Source organism: Papio anubis, chromosome 10 (genome assembly GCF_008728515.1).
Source record: "Papio anubis isolate 15944 chromosome 10, Panubis1.0, whole genome shotgun sequence".
Classification (NCBI taxonomy): domain Eukaryota; kingdom Metazoa; phylum Chordata; class Mammalia; order Primates; family Cercopithecidae; genus Papio; species Papio anubis.
In genome coordinates this window covers 72,149,494-72,176,361 of record NC_044985.1, presented here as the reverse complement: position 1 = coordinate 72,176,361, position 26,868 = coordinate 72,149,494, and the positions used below count along the sequence as shown (strand labels likewise).

At 34.2% G+C, this 26,868-nt stretch overlaps 1 protein-coding gene across 12 annotated transcripts in view; it reads right to left on the bottom strand.

Annotated features, from left to right (window-relative positions):
• Positions 1–26,868, bottom strand: part of GULP1 (GULP PTB domain containing engulfment adaptor 1) — a 308,512-nt gene that overhangs the window by 154,074 nt on the left and 127,570 nt on the right. The gene's annotated exons all lie outside the window — the stretch shown is intronic.

The window sequence follows — 26,868 nt, the reverse complement described above, 5'->3', positions numbered from 1 at the left end:
TGAATTTTATAACCCAATTTTACAGATGAGGAAACAGAGTTGGATGAATTTGTCTACAATCATTTAAGTAGAATGTTTGAGATTTGGACCCAGACTCTCTAGTGTATCCTATTTTCCCAAAAGCATCTCAGTACTTACCTAGGAGCCAAAATTAAAACAAACAAACAAACAAACAAAGACTTCTAGGTAATTTACATATTTTTCAAAAGTGGCTTAGAAAGTGTTTGTTTTATTTTTATAAATATAACATATAAATGCCTTTTTATTCACAGAGAAAATTGGTTATCCATTATAATGACTTTATTAAATTTCCTCCCTTCATTTTGTAAACTGCTCAGAATGTGGCTATTAATGTTAATTACTTTGTATATGACCTGAAGATTCATGTGCCCTAACTACATTTACTGGTGTGACTAAATGTCATCAGACCAAAATAACAACAAAAATAAAAACCACATTACCTTATGGGCAGAAAATTGTATTTGTGCACTAAGTCTCCATATATTATGCAAAAACATCAAATGGAATAAAATTTATTTTGACCTTTATTATAAATTTAAAATGTCACCAACCATTGTTTTAATTTCAAATGTGTCCATTATTTTACTTTTCACACAAATAATTTAACCTCTGTAATTACTGTTAGAAGAATAATTTTACTGGTACTCTAAAAACAAAAGTACATTTCTATTCACTGACATTTGATATTTTTCAGCCATTTTTTAAAGGCTATTTTTTGTTTTTGAAAACCAAAAGTCTTAAACTGTCAACACATCAATGCAAAGTCTAACTCAAAATGTTTGCTTGTCCAGTAAACAGAAGCCATTTAAGATCTGCTGCATTATTTAACTCATACAGCTCTATCAGTCAGGGCTCTATCAGATCCAAATAAAGGAAAATCAATTCTAGCTCATGCAAGAAAAGGAGTTTCTACTGGCTCATTTAACCAAACCACAGCAGGTGAGAGGCTCAGTGGTGGACCTCACTGGGCCTGGGCTCAAGGTAGACTGAAAAGCATCAGGCCTCTCTTTTCTCCATCTTGTGGCTCAATCTTAATTTTATGAAGATAGGAAGATGTTCAGGCTCCCTCTTTTACATATCTTTGTAGAAGATTCACTGGCTAGGCATTTGAGCCTGAATGCAAACACCCCTTACAAAGGTTCCCAGAAGCCGGGTAATATGGCTCAAGTCTGAGCAGCAGCAAGGTTGATAAGAGTCCTAGCACTGTGGAATATAAGCAGGAACACTGCTGGATTTAGAGGAGGGCAAAGCTCAGTTTAAATCTCAGCTCCAAAATGCAGTGGGTGGTTTAGGTTAAATATCAACCCTCCTCAGCCTCAGCTTCCCAAACTCTACAGATCATAAGAAACATTTATTTTGTCAACATGATTCACTGAACAGCATGTAAAGGGTGTATAGAAAGCCTGGCATATAGTTTCCACTTAAATGTGCCGGGAGACTTCAGACTAAGAGGAAACTTGTGGTTTCCTCTAAGCAGATGGATTCTGAGAGGATCAAACGTAAGGCGAGTGTTTTGTAAATATTAAAGCACTACGTAGATGTTAGGTATATTATATTCATCTCCAAACACTGACTTGTGATGTTTATCCACCACAAATTGGACCAGTGCTATCTACCTCTCCCAGTAGAGCTTAGGATGCTATCCCAAAGCCTCTGCCCTCTAATATGCAAACCAAGCCAGGATAGGGACCGCTTCTTACATCTCCTTTGCCCCCTCCTCCTCCTACAATTCCTAGCAGTATTCTGAGCAGAGAACAAAGGCCCAACATACATCTAAAGGCTGACTAATAAGATTTATTCCATCATCTTGATATTGACAGAAATAAAATGTCCCAATATACAAGTGGAATCTCATCTTTTTTTCCTACCAAAAATATTCCATATAGTAAAGTATTGAGGAATTAAGTACATTATGGTTCTGCTTTCAAGTTGATAACAAACAACTAGGTTTGGATGTTTTAGGTACCCTCTATTTATTGCAAAAATAATATGACTACTGGGGAGGCTGAGGCGGGAGAATTGCTTGAACCCGGGAGGCGGAGGTTGCAGTGAGCAGAGATAGCGCCACTGAACTCCAGCCTGGGCGAGAAAGCAAGACTCTGTCTCAAAAAATAATAACATGAAATGGCTAGTGAAAACTACAGTTAATAAAAATTTGTAGCCATAACACATAAACAATGTAAGCAGTGTACTGAAGACAGGAATTATTTCAAAGTTTTAATACTACAATATCAAAACAAACTTTTGCATGAGTGCGATCCTTCCTGAAATTCATTAATGCCGTATGTAACCTTGAAGATGGAGGTATTCCCCATCGGTAACTTTTAAAATAGGTGTGTTTTAGACGACCTGGCTTTTACTGTAATTTCATATCGGAACTTTCTACAGTTAAGTTTAGCATTTGAATGACATGTGAAAGAAGCTTTAACAGTTATCTTCTCTGCCCTCAGGCTGATGCAAAATGACTGCTACAGCTTCCCAACAATAGATTTGTTTTTATGTAATGAACACTGTGAATCATGTTTCTTTATCTGGTCTGGCTGTTAGAAATATTAGAACCACATTTGTGGCCCAATTTTAGCAAATGTGATAGATCTCCAATATATGCATTTCATAATAAACAAATTCTTGTTAGTTTTACTTTTTAAAAAATGTATTTCCTCTCTGTTATTTCCTCACGTTTGAATTCTTTAGATGTTTTGGTGGTACTCTGTCTTAGAAAAATATAGGATATGCATAAACGAATAAGGTTTAAATGATTTCCCTTTTCTATTGTCTGGTACTACTTGATGTAACGCAGTCTCATTTAATTATGCTTTTCCTGCATCACCTTACTTATAAAAAGTGATCAATGTAGGCTGTCTCTGATATTTTACTTCCCACTTCAATTTTTTCATGATGAAAGGCATATTGCAAATTTTGAGAAAAAGAGAGACATAGGAAGATAAAATTAAGGTGTCCTCCCGACAGTTTAATTAATATCCCCCTCACCACATCTCCCAGTTACCTCCTACCACCAGAGCCATGTCCTGACCACTGACAGCAATTCGGTGTATAACATTACAGAACACACAAACAAATACATATGCATACATACACACACACACACACACCAGTAGAATGTATGTATATGTGTACACATATGCATAATCTTTTTCTCACATCTCAAATGTTTAAAGGCCAATTACCATTCCATTGTGTGGATACATTATAATTTACTTAACCAATTAATAGATATTCAGGGATTGGAGATATAGAAAGAATGCTGTAAATGACATTCTTATACATGCATACATCTTTGTCTGCTTATGCATTTTGGTAGAATTTTTTTTCTTCTAACTTTAATTTAATGGTTCTAATTTGCAACCAGACAGGAATTTAGAAAATCAAGATGATTAAAATGCCATACAAAATGAAAAATGTGCTTTAAGGTTTCTTCATTGGTAAAATTCATCTGCTTTAAATTTTAATCTTTATGAAATTCATCCCTTTCCAACTCCAACAGCTTTTACTTTCTCTGAATTTACTTTTCTCTGGAATGTTGAGATTATCAGCTAACCACGACTTCTAAACATTTATTGAACACCAATAGTTGGTAGAAATATGCTCCCCCGGAAATAAGAAAAATAATTAAATATGGTTTCTGAAGAAGAGTACAATTTAAAATGATAAATTAATAATATTCCTAATTTAACAAATAATTCATAGAAAGTTCTTTTTTAAAAAAGGATCCTCTCCAAAACTTTAAACATTTCTGGAATTTTTATTTCTGGAACATATATACTATACAAATATTTCTGGAACATATATACTATACAAGTGAAAGCATTTCTCTTTTATATTATGCTACAGGGTTTATTGTTACAGACATGAAAACACACAAATCAATAATATTATATTAAGCATGGTGTACACTAATATAGTCCTTTAAGCAGCATATAGATTTATATTTATTTCAGTCTGAAAACATGTGTTTTAACTAATTTTATTTAATTCCTTTTATTTTGACTACTGATATATTTGGATTTTTTCATGCAAGTTTATTTTGTGTCTTCTTTACATTTTTTGTGATATATATTCTATATGGCAGACATATATAACATATATAGCAGGAGAGCAAAGTATTGGGAATAATGCAATTAACCAGTAACAGTGCAATAGGAAGTAAGAAATGACAGAAAAAAGAAACAAATTATTATAGATATTTAATATAATTATACTATTAATAGAATATGTGTATTAATAATTGTTATGTTAATATACTGATTACATAATTATTAATTTAATAGTCATATATTATGTATTTAATATAATTAAAGAATTATATAATGTATCATACAGAATATATACTATACATGGGATATATCTATATCTATATATGTATATATCACACTCTTGATGTGACTTCATGAGGGCAAGCTTTGAAATTGGGCATGTGACTGCATTGGCCAATAAAATGTTGGAAGATGAAATGCAAGTGCAAGTCAGGAGCTGAAATGCATTTGCACAGCTGCTTTTTAATTCTGTTTGTCCTGTATAAGATTTTATATTAATCTTAGTCTTGGTTTCTTCAACCACACTGGAAGTATATATTAGAACTCCCATCACTGCATTTGTATTTTTTATGCATTTATATTTTAATGCTTTTAAACTTTTAATTTAGGATCAGGGTACACGTGCAGGTTTGTTATACTGATAAACTCATGTCACAGAGGTTTGTTTTACAGATTATTTCATCACCCAGGCACTAAGCCTAGTACCTAATAGGTATTTTTTCTGATCCTCTGCCTCCTCCCACTCTCTACCCTCAAGTAGACCCTGGTGTCTGTTGTTACCCTCTTCATGTCATGAGTTCTCATCATTTTGCTTCTACATATAAGTGAGACTATGAGGTATTTGGTTTTCTGTTCCTAAGTCAGTTTGCTAAGGATAACAGACTCCAGCTCCATCCATATTCCCGCAAAAGACATGATATTCTTTTTTATGGCTGCATAGTATTCCATGGTGTATATGTACCACATTTTCCTTACCTAATCTGTCACTGATGGGCATTTAGGTTGAGTCCATGTCTTCATTATTGTGAATAGTACTGCAATGAACATTCACGTGCATGTGTCTTTATGGTAGACTGATTTCTATTGCTTTGGATGTATACTCAGTAATGGGGTTGCTGGGTTGAATGACCTTTCTTTGAACTCAGAACTACTAAAGTTTATTTTAAAGAATACATTTTTTAAAAATCTCATTTTTAAAAAAGTATTTTATGCTGATGTAACTTACAAGTCCAAGTACTTTGATTGCCAAACAAATACTGAAGCCAAAGTGGGAAAAAAAATGCTTTTTCACCTCTAAATAGAACAAACAGATGATCGCAATGTATAATCAATTCTAACTTCAGTTTGGTATGTACAACTGCCAATTAGATCGTTTGGGCTCTGAATTTTAAAAAGCCTGAAAGAGCATTTGCAAACAGAATGAAAAAATTTAGATTTTAATACTCTTCATTCCTTAGACACAAAATGTAACCTGGAAAGCATAAGTGTTACATTTCTATGAAAGATTCAGGGACATTTCTACATACTGATAGGATGTTTATCCTATCAGTAAACAGATGTTAACAAAAATACGAAAAACATAATTTTATAGTTTTCACATACTAAAAATAAGGACATATTAGAAAAGTTGTCCTACCAGAACTGATATGGTAAAGCTAATAAAAGAAGATAAAACTATAGTGGATAATGCTGTGGTCCAGGTAAGCGATAACACATGTTAGTTTATTGCAGAACAGCTGTATTTTATTGTTTTTATGTATGTGCCAAGTGCAAAAGATCTATGGATAGAAATAGAGGTATACAGTACCTATTAAAATAGTCCACTATCTAAACAGTGGTTTCCAAAATGTTTTCTTCATGAAGACTATATGTGAAAAATGTTTGAGCATGTGCCCCAAAATATGTAAAAATTAATATGTACTTATATAACATATATTATATTCAATTTAAAACTATATGTATAAACTACCTTTTAAATTAGTGCATATATTATGAAATACAGCTGAAAATACAAATCGAAAGGTAAGTAATAAAAAATAATTTTTAATATAAATTTTAACGTCTCTTTTTTCCTTGAATTTCCTGTAGGGATCCATGTTTGCCAGTTTAGAAATCAAGGGTCAAAGAATATAGATAATAAAATGTACTAATTGCTATAATGGAGACATGAATATGTTTCCATAATAAGAACTTGGGAGGATCAGCTAAATCAGTGAGGAAAGTAATTTTAAATTAAAATGATGAGAGACTGAGGGCCTATACTTTGCTACTGGAATATCATACCTATGATGCTGTAGTGTCTTTTGTTACTATTGTATTACTTCCTGTTAAATTGTGTTAATATACAAAACGTTAATTAAAGGATTTTAGGAAAAGGTAATCATGGTGGCTGGTTTGTGAATTCTTCCATAATAAAAGATAATACAACCAGGATAGCAAAACAAACAAACAAAAAACAGGAACAAAATCTACAACAAAACTAGGTGGCAAGCTGTGATGGGTGGAATTTCAAAATGGACCCCAAGATCCCTGCCCACCTGGTGTACACACCCTGTACAATCTCTCCCCTTGAGTGTGGAAAGGACTTATGCATATAATGGAATATTAAAGCCAGGATTACCTTAAGTTACATGGTAAAGATTGAGGGGTTTTGTAGATATAATTAAGGTCTCAAAACAGTTGATTTTGAGTTAATTAAAATAGAAATTAACATGAGTAGACCTGGCTTAATCAAGTGAGATTCATTAAAAGAGGGACTGGGCCTTTTTAAAGAAAAAAGAGTCTTCTGGTCTTGTAGAAGGAAAGAGCCATGTTATGAACTACCTACGGAGAGAGCCCAGTCTTTCCCTAACATTAGAGACTCCAAAAAGTACAGCCTTTGTCTCTCCTTTAACAGTTTTGAAGCAGCAAGCTGCCATGAATTGTGCAGCTGCAAGCAAGGAAATGAATTCCAACAACGTGAGGGATCTCTGAAGCAGATGCTTCTCTAGCAGAGTCCACAGATGAGAATGCAGCCCAGAAAACTCCTTTATTTCAGCCTGGTGATACCCTACGCCAAGGACACAGGTCTGGTAAGTCTGTGGGACTTCTGACACACAAAAATTGTGAAGTAATAAATGGTTATAATTTTAAGCAGTCAAGTGTATCATGTGGCATAGAATTTGTTATAAGACATAGGAAACTAATGCACAAGCTTTCTCAAAGATTCTTGTGATGGAATTGAGTGAGAGTAAGCCATTAATAGTCAGAAGACACTCACGGTAGCAGCATCAGTGTTGAAGAAAATAAAGCCTACCAAAAGTCCATTTAACATACCAAAATAGCCAACAGGTTGTCAATCGGATCAGCAGTCATTGAAAGGGCATTTTCTATGCCAACTCACTGGCAAGGGCAAAGGTTTTCGCTTGTGTTCAAATCAAAAAGAGTTGGAACGATCTGAGTCATATGAATTCCCAAAAGCTACCTTTCAGGACTAAGTCTCACATTAAAGATAAACTTTGGAAATAAAAACCAACCGAAACAAACTGGAATAAGAGTGATTACAGAAAAAGTCCAGAAAAACACTGGGGAGAAGACAAAGCCAGGATAAATCTGAAAGTATGAAGCTATACTTCTATCTATTAAAACCACCAGAATACAGAGTTTTAAAATTATAAACATAGAAATGATATTGTAAGCCACTACCTTTGTTTAAAATTTTAGAAAGCCTAATCTCATGTAGAAAATTAAAAATGAATAAAACATTGCATTCACGTCTTACCTAAAGTTGTGATAAGATTATAAAAGGAGGAGAAAATAACATCCCTACAAGCAATAAAAACATGCAAAAAAAATTGTCAAAAAGTCAGATTAAAACTCTAGCCTAATGTTTCAAAATGAGCTAAAAACAATTAAGAAAATAATAGGAGATATGAAAAAGCAATATGAATAAAAATTAGAAAAACTCAGAAATTGGGTGCTAAACCTCAGGAAATTTAAAAATAAGGAAAGTAAGTAATTTCCAAAAGGAAAAATGAACCAGAAAGAATGCAAACAAAATGGGTAGTGCTATAAAAAGCAAAAATATAAACATAAGAAAATGTTTTAAGTAAAAAAAAAAAAGAAAAATGATTTGAAAGGATGTCACAAATATGGAAGGCAGAAAAAGAAATCCAACATATAATAAGACTCCTCAAAGAAGAAAACCAAAACAAGAGGCAGAATGGATACTAAAATTAAAAAGTAAAAAAATACTTTGGTTCAAAAACATGTACATATGAAGAGTATGTTGTAAACTTGGGCAAAATCACCATGATAACCAAGAAGGAGACATATTCTACTCAAATTCTAGCAACATTTTAAAATAAAAAAAAGAAAAAGAAACTTTGGGAATATAGAGAAAGAACTCCAAGGTATTTTTTATAAAGGAGAAAGAAAAACAGACTGTAATCAAAATTTTGACATCATTGACAGCAAATGCTTTATGACAGAAGACAACTGAAGGAATAAAAATAAAAGGTGATTTTAGAGCACACAAGTCACTCTGAAATATGAAGGTGCAGATCAACTGTTATCTGCATGTGACTCTAAGGAAATATTATTCAATCAGCTCTCCTGTACTATCACCTTCAGGCATCCAAACTACCTGAAAAAAACAATGACATAAGGCTAGTATCTTCACTAGAAATTTCCAGTTAAAAAAAAAAAAAAAAAAAAAAAAAAAGGGAACTATTATGCCCTAACTCTCAGACCCCATTGTTTATCTATAATGAAAAAAAGGATATAGGGTAGAGAGGACAAGGATTGATGCCAGTCTTCTTTAAATTGTTTTGTAAATTGAACTTTGGAAAAATGTAAATTTTTGCTAAGTTATAAAGCAAAATTAAATCAAGGGGAACATGTTCTCAGGACCTCCTGAGGCTGTGTCACAAGCCATGGTTACGCATACTGGGCTCAGAATAAATCTCTTTAAATATTTTACAGAGTTTGGTTTCTTTCATCAGCATTAATTGGCACCCACAGGTAGCCTCAGAGAACACTCAGGACCTGCTAAAGGAATCACCTGAACTCAGAACTAAGATACCAAGATGTGCCCATTGAAAGTCCCCCAACTTAGAGATTCTCTCCTCTGATAGAACTGGTTAGTCCTCCTAAGCCCTGTACCTCCCACTTGTTCGACAGTCCTTTGGTTTATTCTGAGCTGGTTCTTTTCCTGGGGAGATTTCAGGATCCTAATTTGGATTCAGATGTGCATTCTAAAGGATCTTCTCCCTTGACTTTTTCTCTCATAACCAATTTCAATTAGCTCATCTTTGCATTTGCTGAAGAAATCGGACTGTCCTTTGCATAAACAAATGAGAGACTGAGCTTCTCAGTTCCACTACACTGAATCTAGACTACAGTTCAGTTCCTACCTTAAAGAAAGAAAAAAAAAAAAAAAATATATATATATATATATATATATATATATACACACACACACACACACCCACACACACACAAATCATTTACAAATGAAGAAAGACAAAGAGAATGACCCTCTTTGGAGCAACCCAGTTGGTTTCATGGCACATCTGCTTGCAAGTATTTGTGTAAACGGGAAAGTTCACGGCCATTCTGGGTTTTCTAGTACTTCATTTGGTTATGGCCTACTCTTGTGCACATTTTAAAATATAAAGTCTTCAAAGCTAAGTTATCTGTTTCTCTGTTTTTGTTTTTCTGCCTGCTTTAAATCTGCCATGACTTTTCTGCTGGTGTCAGGATAAAACCCACTCTTTGGACCAAATCTTTTTCATTTTTTCCTTTTGTAAGCTGGTAAGTTTGTATTACTATCTCATAGCCAGAGGTCTGAAGTAAAAGCAATAGGATCTTTGTGTTTGTGTGTATGTGTGCTTAGATATGTTTATGTGTAGGGACATGTATTTTGTAATGTGTTTTGGCCATGAGGTACCAAATTGGCTTGAAAATAGAGTACTCAAAAATTACATAAATAAGCCAAAATGTTTTTCAAGTTTATGTGATTTAAGTAAATATTAAATAAATCAGCTGAGTTTTAAATTACTGCTAAAATAAATTTTAAAATGTCTTCAGAATTGTCAATATACATGTTTTCTCAATTTATTGATCAAGCAGTTTTATATTTATCTCTGCTAGATATTATGACGTGTCCAGTTTTGACATGAAGGTTATAAAACTATAAACCTAATGCAAAACAGAATTATATTTGTATAATTTTTGATAAATAAGTATTTAGTATTGTTGGTTTAATGAAAACAGTGAAATCCTGAGTTATTGGCAAAACAATTTAAAAACCATATATTTAACCTTAAGGTTCTTACTTAGGTAAATACCTGATAGTCATAGACTTAAAAAGAAAATGGTTTAACAGAAAAATAACTTTAAATAATTTCTAGCTTTTTCTAATATCTGTTTTTCATAAGTAATCTAGGTAAACTATTAAAAATAAATTAATTAGGTAAATGTTATAGGATAAATGCTTATAAATGAGCTTGTCATGTAATTTAAAATCTTAACTTGTAGTAAATTAAATAACATATACTCATTAAATGTCTGTATAATTTCCAATTTTAAAAAATATATAGGAAGATATTTTTTCTTAAAAAAATTATAAAATGGTTCATCTATAAAATGCTGAAGTAACAGACAATTCAAGATTTCTACTTCCTAGGTTTTCACAAAAATTTAAGGTTACTAAGTATAAAAATTCTAGTTCCCATATAATTCTGTATATCAAATATGCCAAAATAAGATGTGACTTAGATAAAAAAAATTATCAGACATGAAAATGTGCTCTTTTTAAAAGAAAAATAATTTTTATCTAATTCAAAGTTCATTTCCATATCATTTATGAAACAAATGAAAAAGAAACCAGTAAGTAAGAAAGAAAGATGTGAAGAAACTACAGCTATGAAGAGGTATTTCTGACAAGAAACCTTAAAAACAGAATAATTTTGTATAATAAATTTTTGTCCTAACTTAAATGACTGGTTATTTAAGGCAGATGGATATTTACAACAAAATAGAAAGTATAAGCATGTTGTAGATGGTTTTTGTAAGTCGTGATAGGATTCATACAAACAGAATAAAATACATTTTCTATGTGATTAAGTTGGCTATAATTAAGAGATTTTTAATAGTCTTCCTAGAGATTATGCTTTTACATTAAAATATGCTAATACATAACTAAATAATTGGTTAGTATAACTGGATTTCTTTACTTTTACAATTACTCTTCATGAAATTGTAAGTTTTAAATTTTTAATTCTATAATCCTCTTCTTTTTCAAGTTTCTCAGATTGATATTTTAAAAGTTCAGTTTCTATACCCTGCTGCTTTCAGCTTTTCACCATTTGAGAAGACCTGAGATGCTAACTGTCTTCAACATTTTTTTTCTTTCACACACCCATTCATTGAAGCTTCAACTTCTGTTGGCTCCTGTAACACTTTATTTCCTCCATTTCTACATCTGTTGTTACAGTCTAATGCTAAAATGTTTTATTTTGAAGGTTTTAAAAATACACGGTTTTCCTCCAGTATAACTTAATTCTGTACTCCTGGCTTTTCTTAATATGTTTATCAGCCAGAGGCCCTCTGAAGGTTTACTGGAAAATCAACAAAAAAAGCTCAAAAAAGACAGATTGGTTGAAAGGAAGGTATACAGATTTGCTTGGTGTATACATGTGGGAGTTTTCAGAAGAAAGACCAAAGATACAGGGTAAATTGTCAATTTTATACTTCCAATAAAGTATGGAAAGACACGTGGAAATACGATTTTAAAAAGTGTATAATTTAATACTAGTAGACTGTGTGGGAAAAGCCAGCAAGGCCTGTCTGTCTGTATCGATTCTTAATTTCCTTGAGTAAGCACTTCCTTCTTTCTGGGTATGGGCGTCTTATAATCTACAGTCCAATGAAGAAGATGAGAGAATTTCTTTATGGCTGGTTCTTACACAAAAAGGTGAAGGAAAACTTAGGGTAATATTTTTAGGTTGTATTGCTGGCTTTGAGGAAAAGGAATTTTGGTTTCTAGGATCCACATGGAGGAAGAGAGGTCTAGTTTCTATGGGCAGCCTCAAGGGAAAATGGAGCTGAGTGACAGAAGGGCAGAAGGCCAAAAACTTTTATTTTTGAAGTTGCTTCTGAGGCCTCCATTGTGGGGTATTGTTTCCTGAGCCCAAACATATGTCTAAAGTGTTCAGTATAACCAGGTAACTTCCCATGTTGTTGCTAACAGTCACATATTCTCCTGCTTAAGGGGTCCATGACATAGTATTACTCTTTCTACGTCTGATTAACTCACATTCTATTTTCATCAAGTTTAACTTTCTGGTTATCTGAAGGAGCTTCCCATAAGCAAAAACTATCACACCACAGGCTCTTCCTTACCTTTTTGATAACTAGCTTAAGAAACAAACATATTGCAATAATTCCTGTTGTTTTTATTAGGTTTTTAAAATTGCCTTAAGAAAACTAAATTTTGAAAGAGATAAGTTTTTATACCATGTAACTTTTTATATCACTTTTGAAGTCTTTTGATTATCACACTAGATAAATGAATAACTGTTACTTTACAATGACCTATGATTCTGTTTTAATCAAATGTTTTGAGGCTTTTAACATCTTTGACAAACATATTCAAAATCGAACACTAAATTAAGTGTCTGACTTAGAGCTATTGCAAGGGGCTTATCAAAACTATAAAAATTAACCACTGTAAGGTTGTAGAATTTTTTTACAGCTTCCAATTAAGTAAAAAACTCCACTGTAATCCCAGCACTTTGAGAGGCTGAGGTGGGCGGATCATGAGGTCAGGAGATCGAGAGCATCCTGGCTAACACCGTGAAACCCCGTCTCTATTATAAATACACAAATTAGCCGGGCATGCTGGCGGGTGCCTGTAGTCCCAGCTACGCAGGAGGCTGAGGCAGGAGAATGGCGGGTGAATCCAGGAGGCGGAGCTTGCAGTGAGCCAAGATCACGCCCCTGCACTCCAGCCTGGCTCCAGACGAATGACTAAACATCATTTTAAAAAATCTCGGCTGGGCGCAGTGGCTCAGGCCTGTAATCCCAGCACTTTGGGAGGCCGAGGCGGGCGGATCATGAGGTCGGGAGATTGAGACCATCCTGGCTAACATGGTGAAATCCCGTCTCTACTGAAAATACAAAAAAAATTAGCCGGGGGTGGTGGCGGGTGCCTGTAGTCCCAGCTACTCGGGAGACTGAGGCAGGAGAATGGCATGAACCCAGGAGGTGGAGCTTGCAGTGAGCCGAGATCGCACCACTGCACTCTAGTTGGGGTGACAGAGCAAGACTCCGTCTTAAAGAAAAAAAAAATTCTCTCCAGCTCCAGGGTCTTTATAAAATATCGTTAACCACACTACTTTGTGCTGTTAAGTTGCAAGGCTTTGACTCGTGGGTACACACCTAACTCATCTGAAAAGGAGTACTGACTCCTACTGCATTTTTTTTTTTTTTTTTTTTTTTTTTGAGACAGAGTCTTGCTCTGTTGACCAGACTCAAGTGCACCAACAAGATCTTGGCTCACAGCAACCTCTGCCTCCTGGGTTCAAGAGATTCTCATGCCTCAGCCTCCCAAGGAGCCGGGACTACAGGCATGCACCACCACACGTGGCTATTTATTTGTATTTTAGTAGACACAGGGTTTTGCCATGTTGGCCAGGGTGGTCTTAAACTCCTCGTCTCAAGTGATCCACCTGCCTTGGTCTCTCAAAGGGCTGGGATTACAGGTGAGAGCCAGCACACCCGGCCCAACTCCTACTGAATCTTAAACATCAATACTGGTATCTGACACTGAATTCAAGTTAATTAAAGACTCATTTTCAGACCTGAGAGCAGACGACAGTCAAAATAAACTGACTTCATGTGGCATAGGACCAGGCCCGTATATAAAACCATAAATACTCAGTCATGTTTCCTCTATCTAAATTAATATAATGTTCTTTGATTTAGTTCTAAATAATTTGAATATTTAGCTACCTGTGCGTTTCCTTTTCCTGTCATCATCAGAGCTAGGCAGTGCTTATCTTTTGTTTAAAACTTTACTCATTCTTTGTTTTGTTTTCCAGAGTAAATTAAAAAAAAAAAAAAAAAAAAAAAAAAACTTTTTTTAAAGTCCTTAGAGCTTACAAAATTGGGTAAAACAACAAAGATTATCTTTCTCTCTGAATTAGTTCATTCTCACCTTGCTACAAAGAAATGCCTGAGACTGGATAATTTATAAAGAAAGGAAGTTAAATTGGCTCGTGGTTCCCCAGGCTTTATAGAAAGCATGGCAGCATCTGCTTGGCTTCTGAGGAGGCCTCAGAAAACATATAATCATGGAAGAAAGCAAACAGGGAGCCTGCACTTTACATGTCCAAAGCAGGAGGAAGAGAGAGAAGAATGAGGTGCCATACACTTTTAGAAGAACGAGGTGCCATACACTTTTAAACAACCAGCTCTTGTGAAAAATCTATCATGATAACAGCACTAGGAAGATTATGCTAAACCATGAGACACCACCCCATAATCCAATCACCTCCCAACAAGCCCCTCCTACAATATTGGGGATTATAATTCAACATGAGATTTGGGCAGGGACATAGACCTCAACCATATCATTCAGCCCCTGGCCCCTACCAAATCTCATCTTCTTCTCACATTGCAAAACACAATCATGCCTTCCCAACAGTTCTTTAGAGTCTTAACTCATTCCAGCATTAAGTCAAAAGTTCAAGGTCAAGATCTCATCTAAGACAAGATAAATCCCTTCTGCCTAGGAGCCTGTAAAATCAAAAACAAGTTAGTTCCTTCCAAGACATAATGGGGATATAGGCATTGGGTAAATACTCCTATTCCAAAAGGGAGAAATTGATCAAAAGAAAGGGTACACAGGCCTTGTACAAGTCTGAAACCCAGCAGGGCAGTCATTAAACATTAAAGCTCTGAAATAAACTCCTTTCACTCAGTATCTCACATCCAGGGCATACTGATGCAATGGGTGGGCTCCCAAGGCCCTGGGGGGCTCTGTCCCTGTGGCTTTGCAGGGCTCAGCCCCCATGGCTACTCTCAAGGGCTGGCATTGACTGCTTGCAGCTTTTCCAGGTGCAGGAGGTGAGCTGCCATTGGATCTACCATTCCGGGGTCTGGAGGTCAGAGACCTTCTTCTGACAGCTCCACTAGGCAGTGCCCCAGTGGGGATTCTGTGTGGGGCCTCCAACCACACATTTCCCCTTTCCTAGTAGAGGTTCTCCATGAGGGTTCCACCAGCGTAGCAGGCTTCTGCCTGGACATCCAGCCTTTTCCATACATCCTCTGAAATCTAGGCAGAGGCTCCCAAGCCTCAACTCTTAGACTCTATATACCTGCTGGCTTAACATCATGTAGAAACCACCAAGGCTTATGGCTTGCACCCTCTGAAGCAGTGGCCCATGCTGTACTTGGGCCCCTTGGAGCCATGGCTAGAGCTGAAGCAGCTGAGATGTGGGGAGCAGAGTCCCAAGGCTGTGCAGGGCAGCACGGCCCTGGGCCTGGCCCATGAAACCATTGAGTTCTCCTAGGCCCCCATGCCTGTAATGGGAGGGGCTGCACAAATGTCTCCAAAATGCCTTCAAAGCTTTTTTCCCATTGTCTTGGCTAATAGCATTTGACTTCATTTTAGTTATGCAAATTTCTGCAGCCAGTTTGAATTCCTCCTCAGAAAATGGGCTAGGCTGCAAATTTTCTAGGCCTCCAAGCTTAGACAGCACATGACCAGGCTGCAAATCTTCTAAGCCATAAAGCGCTGCTTCCTTTTTAAATATAAGTTCCAGTTTTACCTCATTTCTTTACTCACACATAGGAGCACAGGCTAGCAGAAGCAGCCAGGTTACACTTTGAACACTTTGTTCCTTGGAAATTTCATCCTCCAGATGCCCTAAATCATCACTTGTAAGTTCAAGGTAGCACAGTTACCTAGGGCAGAGGCACAATCCAACCAAGCTCCTTCCTAACCTATAACAAAAGTGACCTTTGCTCCAGTTCCCAATAAATTCTTCATTTCCATCTAGACCTCCTCAGCCTGGACTTCACTGTTCATATCACTAACAGCATTTTGGTGATGACAATTTAATAAGTCTCTCAAATGTTCCACATTTTCCCTCATCTTCCTGTCTTCTTCTGAGCCCTGCATGCTCTTCTAACCTCTGCCCATGAGCCAGTTCCAAAGTTACTTCCACATTTTCAGGTATCTTTGTAACAATGCTCCACTCTTCAGTACCAACTTTCTGTATGAGTCTGTTCTCACATTGCTATAAAGAAACTCCTACATTTCTGAGATTAAGAACAACTGACAAGCTTTAATATTAAAATAGAGATCACAGAACTAACAAAAGAGACTGTTGCATAATATACCAAATTCCAGCCTGACTCTGGTATAGCATCACATAACAGGTAGCAGGCCCTGAAGGAAATAAAGGTATTTTACCCCAAAATATATTTATTTGACACATTTTGAAATGACCCTGCAAAACTGTCTCTTGTGGGGGAATCTGCATTCTGTACAGAATTGCCTTCCCTTTCCAGGTGTTTTCCTGATCCAGGAAAGAAGTAAGTGTCTGATACCTTTTAAGGTCGGATAAAAAAGGTTTACCATCTATTCTCTCTGAAGCCTGCTCTCTGGAAGCTTCATCTACATAATAAAAACCTAAACTTTCACAACGAGTCTTAACTCTAGCTATCTTATCTACCCTTATCTTAACTCAAGCACTTCTTTCTGCTAAGTTCAACTCTTTAGGCAGAAGTTATCTTTTTCAACCAATTGGCTGTCAGAAAATCTTTGAATCCACTTACAACCTGTGAGCCCACCGTCCCTGCCATCACTGTGAAATGTCCAGCCTTTCTGGACTGAACCAGCGTATACCTTACATGTATTGATTTATGTATTTGCCTGTAACTTGCATCCTTCAAATATATAAAGCCAAGCTATATCCCAAACACCCATTTGGAGGCATATGTTCTTAAGGCTTCCCGAAGCTGTGTAACAGTCCAGGATCAGTCATATTTGACTCAGAATAAACCACTTTAAATGTAAAATGTAAATTTAAAAGGGCAATTTCTGACAATAGAAAATAAGATGAAAATATGATCCTAAATACATATCCAATTGGAGGTATAAGCACAGAGACAGGAGCTATTTCATGTGATGTTAAAACATAATAATTTGACTGTAATACCCCTAAGAAGATAAATCATGAAGACAAAAAGAAATGCAAACAAATTTTAAACTCAGTACTCATATAGATGAGGTAGTATTTGAATTGTTATTCTATGTCTCTTTTATATGCAACATGTGCTTAAAGTGAATAATATGATACTCTAATTCTATTACCTTCAGTGCTATTGAGAACTGGAAAATATATGTGAAAAGAGATATAAATGTAAGATAAATGGTTATGTAAAACTGCTGCAGTTCTGATTCTGACTTAGAACAAGCTGTGTAAATTCAATACATAGTTTATCTTGAGGAAAAAAGAACTCTGACTATTGAAAGACTGGAAACTACAACTCCCAAAACCAAAGTTCCTTGGACAAATGACTGATTCACAGTCTAGGGCAAGTGGTACAAAGTCTTCGTTCAAAGTTGAGGAGACTCCAGTAATTAAAATGAGAAGAGTAACTAACCATGGATTAGAATAATAAATTGCAATGGGTTGAAATATGTCAAATATGTCTAAAGACATGAGCTCATAACGACAGATCATCACTCATCATTAAACAATGCTAGAAAATAAATTCATTATTTTGAGAGTCAGCAAATGAAGGGAAAGAATCAACTAATTATCTTGACTTCCCTGTATAAATTATTTCGCTAGATAATCCAGTAGTAGGTGACGGGCAGTGGTGATGTTTTTTAGAAGTATTCTGTTAATTAGTATGTTAGTAATGATAAGATTGGAACAACCATTTTCAATCCCTGAAAAATTAGTAGTCATTGAGCATCAATTGGTACTAACATCAAAAAAAGAAACAAGCCAAAGTAATACAACTCCCAATGAAAGAACACATTACCACTATGAAATAGACTTGCCAAAAGAAAATCAAACATGATTCTGATCAAACCTTCATGTCTAGCTAATATTTTATAGGAAATTCCATGAACTGATGAACCTGTTAAACTACAGGGATGCCATCATTAAAATCCAGACTATGGGAAACTCTACTGCACAAATGACATTTATTTGTTACATGGGGAACAAAAACAGAGAGAAAAAAATTATGGAAAAAGTATTGATTAAAGAGACTAAAATAAAGATATATAAAAATCTGAAAATTATAGGCATGTTAGGGAGTAGAGGTTATATTTACAAACAAGTAAATTCAAAATACTATAATTTTGATGAGACAATTGGGAATTTGAAACCTGGGTAGCTATTGATGATATTAAATAATTATTACTAATTATTTTAAGGTAATAATGGCATAGTACTTGCATGTAAATAGTTTTTTAGAAATTCACACAGAAATATTTATAAATGAAATAATATATTGTTGAACTTTGCATCAAAATAATATTGGGAGGAAGGTTGTGAAATGAGCATATGCATGAACAGAATGATCATGCACTGAAATTGGTGAAGGTGGATAGTAGATACATGAGGCCTCGTTACACTACTCTGTGTACTTTTGTTCCTGCTGGAAACTTTTTATAATACAAATTAAAAGCATTCTAAAATGATTATAATAAACTCCATTCAATTCATATGAGTAATTTTGATGAATTTTTTTTGTATTATAAAATTGACACACATAAAATTTTAAAACAATAAAATATTTGCAATTTTTGAATAGGCATTTTCCATTTGTTACTAGTTACTAGATCTTTTTCATCAATCCAAATAACAACCTTTGGTATTCAGTCTTACATTTGACATTGTAATTTCACTGAATGACTTATAGCACAAGCCCAGAGAATGATTCCTGCAATAAGAGTACATTTAAGCCCATAAAATTATTTTTTAAAACCTATATTAAATGAAATACCACAGCTTCCTCCTGAAATGAGGCAGAGCTACATTTGATTTTAAAGGTATATTTTAGGACTAAAATTCATGTCGTGTGTGTGTGTGTGTGTGTGTGTGTGTGTGTGTGTTGCAGAAAACAGAAACATTATAGAAGTTTGAAATAATTTTAAAAATATTATATATTTTTAAAATACCATTTTCTAGAAGCAGATCTTATGATGAAATAAAATTTAAAATTAAAATGCTATTTTCAATTCCATTCTATCTAATTTGAAAAGCTAACTAATCATAAACATTTATATTTCTGTTACCTCACCTGAAAACTATTTTAACATGTTAAAATTTTTCACAATAAACCCTTTATATTCATAAATTACTAAAATTAGAAAGAGTTAGAAAATACTGATTAGCAGAGGAACTTTGTTTTTATATCACATTTTTAAAATCTAAACAATGCTTTCCCTCTCAAGATATCTAAGAGTATGTTTTAAAAGAATATAATACTCTTAAAATGCAATTGAATCATAATTATGTAATCTCTGAATTGAACAACTGTTTTATTTCAAAATAATGAAGGCACATATGTGTAGCAGCATTGTGTAGCAAAAAGAATATTACTTGGAAATTGAGAAAAATAGGTATTAATTCTCACTATCATTACCTATTTGGCCAAGGAAAAATCATATACTGTCTAATTTAATTTTTCCATTAGTACCATAAAGTAGAAAAAATTGTTTCTACACATTCAACTGTTTTCAACAAATAAAGCTATTTCTTCATCTTTTAAAATAAGATGATTATAATAATATTAATAATTTACTAAGCTATTTTGAGTGTGGTGCAACAGTAAAGAAAGATGTGATTATTTAGCTAACATAGAGTTTCTCCAAAATTCACCCTTAGCTGGTGCAGCCTGATTTTCCTTTCATCCTGTAGAATAGCGAATAAACTAGAAATAGGTAGGCAAGGAAAAGAAGCCAAATTTAGTTTACTTTTGAAAAGCAGATTATATAGCACTAGAGATTAGTGAAAATCTCAAGTTCTGGGTAGTGCTTCTCAGTCTACGGGTCAAAGAGATGTTTGAAGAGCACAGGCATCTGGAAACTGAAAGAGCAGAGAAATACATAGTGCTCTACAAGGAGGGTGCCTCTAATTAGCACAGGCACAGAGATCCTCCACTGTTCTCATGTATGGTCACAAAGTAAGAAAAACAAGTTGTATTATATCTATAACCTGAAAATACTGGAAAGAGCTTAATAAAGAAAAAGGTACTTTCACAGTAGTTTAAAAAATTTATTTATAATGTGCCTCAGAGATTTTCAAAAATAAAAATTCCCACTTGAATTTAAACACAGATTTTAAAAATTGTATCGAAATTATCAATTAAATTTGAACATTTGTTTTTATTTATTTTAAATAAATGTGCACATATTTCAATAAATACATATCAGAGTTTCATAATTTAAAATGAAAAGCAAATCATAAGTTTTTATTATTAAATTATATGTTCTCTAAATAGTAAATCAAATATCAAATTTTCTAAGGCTATTCAAGTATAGGAGAGAGTTAAGCAGAAGGCCTATATTTAGTTCCAGAGATAAATTTAATTATGAATATATATATGTGTGTGTGTGTGTATATATACATAGGTAACTGTACAAGTACAATTGCAATTGAACTAGTTCTTAGAAATTAGAAATTAACCAATCAATATGTCAAAATTTATAAAGTTTCAAAGGACCACTGATATAATAATTCCTGGTTATATTAATCATTAATTAGCACTTTAAAAAATGATGAATCTCAAGACGAAAAAAATTAGGATAATTTTGAGCTGAAGAAATAAAATATTTAAAAGATATACAACATGATTGATTAAAAAGTACATTTAAAAAGAAACAAAAAGGTAGATTATGTCAAGAAAGACCAGGTCAAAAAAATAACAGTGTGTCCAGAGGTTAGTCAATGATTATTTAAGTTGTGAATAATTTTTTTTTTAATTTTGGATTTTTAACACACATGAAATATAAATAAGTACAATAAAACATAAAAAGAGTGATTTTGGTCCAATATTTTTTCTTTGAATAAAAACAAATTAAGAAACAGTTATTTAACACTGGTTAAGGTGTTTTCCCTCCTGGAAGTTGGATAAAGTTAAAATGCTATTTCTAAAATTACCGATTTTCCATTCTTCTGCTTTAAGTCCTTCATTCATCTATTCTTAGCATTACTTGTCCCTCTGCCTCTAAAGTTCCTTTCCAAATTAAGCAGGCATTGGAGTGGCCCACTCCCCAACATGAATGGCGACTCCATTCTCTATAAATTTATCTATATAATCTGTCATATTATCTGAAATTCTTCATTTATACATATTAGCACTCTACCAGATCAAAAGATTTGTAAAATCTATCCCTTCTGTGTGGTTTTAAGCCTTAGTCTGACACATATTGGGCACTCAAAAAACATTTAAGTGATTGATAAATGTAAAGTAGGTTGATAACAGTACTAGCAATAAAGGGCTGGGAATGACAACCTCTCATTTTTTAATTTCTGAAATTTTAGTAAAAAATGCTTTAAAAGAAAAATCTCCTATGGTATATGAATATTTTACCTTTGTTTTATACATACATATATGAATATATACATGCATGCACAAATATTTTGAGTTAAAATATAAACACCATTAATTTTAATTCATATATATATAAGTTTACAATTCATACAGGCATAGGTCTGATTTAAATTTATTGTTGACAAATTTGAAATTTAAAAATGGGGCTATAGAAACACAATTGATCTTTGTAATTTGATTTTGTAACATGCATCTTTACTGAATTTGTTTATTAATTTCTAACAGTTTTTTTAATGGAATGTTTAAGTTTTCTATATATAAGATCATATCATCTATAAATAGGGAAAATTTTACTTCTTTTTCAATTTGGATGCCTTTATTTCTTTTTCTTGCCTAAGTGCTCTGACTAGGACTTCCAGTATTATATTGAATAGAGCTGGAAAAGTGAACACCATTGTCTTAGTCCTGATAGTAGAGGAAAAGCTTTCAGTTTTTCATTGTTGAGTATCATGTCAGCACAATGAACTGTCTGGAGAGGAAATGAGGAAAATGATCTCATTTACAATAGTACTGATAGCGACAGGAGACAAATTCCTAGGCAGATAGGGACAGGTCCCCAGGAAACTTAACCTTCAAGCCACGGACAATCTAAAGCCTAAAAACCAAGCTACCAATCCGGATAGAATCCACAGACTGGAGTGAGAACTTCCTTCCTCATCTAACACACTCCCTCTCAATTGGTTCTTTCTGAATTATGCCCTTTAACCAAATGAAAGGCACCTTTTCCAAGCCCACTCATAAACCAATCAGCATGCACTCCCCCATTCTAAGTCCATAAAAACCCTGGACTCAGCCTCACAGACAGTTACCCAGTTTTGGGTCACGTCTCGCTGTCGAGAGCTTTACTTTCACCCAATAATTTCTACTCTGACTTACCCCCTCTCTGGTGGCCACGTACCTTATTCCTCCTGGTCACAGGACAAGAACACAGAACTTGCTGAACTGTGGGAGTGAAAGAGCTGTAATGCTCCTGTTCGCTGAGCAGAGGGCAGCAGGAGTGAAAGAACTGTAAGACTCCTGCCCACCAAACTACAGGAATAAAAAGACCAAACATTTCCAAAACAGTAAAATACTTAGAAATAAACTTAACTAAGGAGAGACTTGTATACTGAAAACTACAAATTATTGGTAAAAGTAATTATGACGTGAATAAATGGAAAAACATCCTGTATTTATTGAAAGACAGTATTGTTAAGATATTCACAGTACTCAAAGTAATCTACACATTCAATGAAATTCTGATTAAAATCCCAATAGCAGTTTTTGCAAAATTAGAGCAAAAAATCTAAAATTCATATGAAACCACAAAAACCCCAAATAGCCAAAACAATCCAGAAAAAAACAAAACTGGAGGCATCACATTTCTTGATATCAAAATGTATTACAAAACACCAAAACAGTATGGTCAGAACAAAGACAGACATATAGACCAGTGGAACAGAACAGAGAACCCAGAAATAAACCCATACAAATATAGTAAACTGATCTTTGGCAAGGGTGCTAAGAACATACAATGAAGAAAGGATAGTCTCTTCAACAAATGATGTTGAGAAAACTGGATAGTCACATGCAAAAAAAGTGAAATTGTATCCTTATGTTACAACATACACTAAACTCAACTCAAAATAGATTAAGGACTTAAACATAAGACACAAAACTGTTAAACTCCTAAAAGAAAACATAAGAGAAAAGCTTCATTACATTGGTCTTGGCAATAATGTTACAGATGACACCAAAACACAAGCAACAAAAACATGTGGGACTACATCAAACTAAAAAGCTCTTGCACAGCAAAGAAAACAATCAACAGTGCGTGAAAAACAAGCACTATAGAATGGAAGAAAATACTGCGAGACACATATATTATGAGAATTAATCTCTAAAATATAAAAGAACTCCTATAACTCAATATCAAAAAAAAAAAAAAACCACAGAAATGGCCCAATCAAAAAATAGGCAAAGAACCTGAATAGACATTTTTTCCAAAAAAGATATGCAAATGGCCAACAGGAACATGAAAAGTTTCTCAGCATCACTAATCCAATGGGAAAATGCAAATCAAACCGTGAGATGTCACCTCACACCTGTTAGGAATGCCTATTATCAAAAAGACAAAAGGCAACAGGTATTAACCAGGATATGGAGAAATTGGAACAGCTGTTGATGGGAATGCAAAATGGTGCAGCCATTACGGTAGAAAGTAGAGGTTTCTCAAAAAAAACTTAAAACAAAAAACTGTTATATGTTCCAGGATCTCAAATCAGGATCTCAAAGAGAGACCAGCATGCCTATGTACAGTGCAGCACTTCACACTAGCCAACAGGTGGACCTAAATGTCCAGTGAGCAATGAATAAAGAAAATGTGGCATATACCTTTAAAAATCACTCTGAAAACAAATTCTGCAATCTGCAAAACACAGATGAACCTTGAGGACATTATACTAAGTGAAATAAGCCAGTCACAGATACACAAATCATACATAATTCCACTTAGGTATGTATTAACAAAATACTCAAATTTACAGAATCAAAGAGAGGAATTATGGTTGCCAGGCCCTGTGGGAGGAGAAATGGGGAGTTAATAATCAACAGGCATAAAGTTTCAGTTAACAAAATGAATAAACTTTAGGTATCTGCTGTACAACATTGTAGCTGTAGTCAACAATAATGTATTACACATTTAAAAGTTCACCAAAAAGGTAGATCTCACATTGTGTTCTTACTACAATTTTAAAAATGTCATCTAAAATTGTGCAACATTAATTATTAAAGCCAAAGTGTGCTTTATAAAATGTCATTTCTTTTTTATTTTTTTTGAGACATTGTCTTGCTCTACTCCCCAGGTTGGAGTGCAGTGGCGTGATTTCAGCTCATTGCAAACTCCGCCTCCCAGGTTCAAGTGATTCTTGTGCCTCAGCCTCCCACGTAGCTGGGATTACAGGCACCCGCCACCATGCCCAACTAATTTTTTGTATTTTCAGTAGAGACAGGGTTCTGCTATGTTGCCTAGGCTGGTCTCGAACTCCTGACCTCAGGTGATTTGGCCACCTTGGCCTCCCAAAGTGCTAGGATTACAGGTGTGAGTCACCGTGCCAGGCCTAAAATGTCATTTCATCTCTGCAAAAGTAATATATTCATCATGAAACATCTGGAGCACAAAAGAAAATGAAAACAAACAAACAAACAAAAAAACTGTAATCTAACCCATCAGAGTTAAGCATTGTAAATATTTTGGCAAACTACCTTCCAGTGAAATAATGTGTTTCTCTACTAAATTTTAAAAACTATCCTTTAATCCTAAATAAAAAATTCGAGTCTTCAATTTTTTTTTTTTTTAAGAAAAATAGACTGTATGTGGTGGCTCACACTAAAACTTTGGGAGGGCAAGGCAGGAGGATTACTAGAGGCAGGAGTTTCAGACTTGGCCAGACAACATACCAAGACTCTGTCTCAAAAAAAAAAAAAAAAAAAAAAAAAAAATTAGCCCTGTGAGATGACATGCACCTGTGGTCCCAGCTACTTGGGAGGCTGAGGTAGAAGAATCACTTGAGCCCAGGACTTTGAGGCTGCAGGAAGCTATGATCATGCCACTGCACTTTAGCCGAGGTGACAATGAGACTCTGTTTCAAAAAATAAAATACAATACAAATTTAAAAAATACAAATGAGGGAAATATAAGCTCTTCCCTAAAAGTAAAAATCTACTCTTTGTCAATGAGGAGGTAAGACTAGATAATCAATAAGGATCCTCTGAATTCTCATTTTAAACAGTTGTTTCCATGCAGTCAAAATTCCATTAAGCCAAATTTTCATTAAAATTGAATATACTTATCTTTTACAAGAGAGTATTTTAATTAAGTGAAAAAATTTTAAATGAAAGAACAGTTGAACAAATATGAACCACTTATCTAGACATTCTAGAGTGATATTTTTTTCCAGTTTTTATCTAATTTGAATAAATTATAGCACATAGTTTAGCCTTAGGAAAAAATGTTAAATGTATCTTCCTTCTTCCTGACGAAGCTCACCTGACCTATTTCAATAATCTAGAATAGGTAGACAATTTCTGCAAAGGAAGTAAGTGACAAAGAAACTTTGGGGTAATGCTAGCAAAACCACTAGCTTGAGCAAACATATAACAAAACAATTATTTATAATCCAATGAGCCATGCTTTAAAAGCTCTGCAGAAACATCCATAGTCAACTAAGATGCAGCCACATCACGTCCTAAGAGAGAATGGGAAAAGGAATTTCCTGTCATAATAAGTGAGACAAGGCACCAAAAGCAACCAAACTGATACGACTTTGACAGCACAATAAAAACAAAACAATCTTGTATTTGTATAATGTTAAATACATTTTGATTGCATGGATTCCTACTGCTCTAGTTTTATAATGGAACTTAACTTTTAGGTATTTTGAAAAACTTCCTGATGTAGACAAAGAGTATTTTCCAGGTATCCAAAATATTTTCAAAAATCAAACATACAATACTTTTTCAAAAACTAAATTTTAATTCACCATTGTGACATGGCATTCACTTCAGAATGAATACAGTCTCCTAGACTTCAAAAATAAATACTCAAACTGTTGTCCTAACTATATCTGATTAAACACAGTAGGTGTTTTGTGTGCTTTTTGTCCACTTTTCTACTGACTACTGTACGTTCAAGAGCTCACTATCCTGTTGCTTATCTTCATAAATATCAAGTCTGTCTCTAAATTATCACAGACAATCTCCTTTCTCAGGATGGAGGACATAAAGACCACAAATTGACGTAGGTGAATTAAAGCGGTAACCAATGCCAAGTTTCTGATTGTCAGCCCATCTCTTCCATCACAAGACTAAAAAGTGCAAAATTGGTAAGAACTGAAAGGACATACCAACTGAGTCCTGAAACTGAGTGTCTAGCCTTGTGATTTGTTATAATCAATCTGAGATGAGAGATGAGAATAGGCTGCTGGCTGTTCTGTACTTTACTCACACCACTCACCTTAGTTAACCTCTAGTTGGCCTTTCACCTTTTTAAAAGCAGCTTTTGATATGTAATTTAAATACCATAGATTTCAGTCATTGAAAATGTGCAATTCAATGATTTTTAGAATATTTACAAAGTTGTGTAACTATCACCATGATCTAATCATAGAATATTTTTATCACT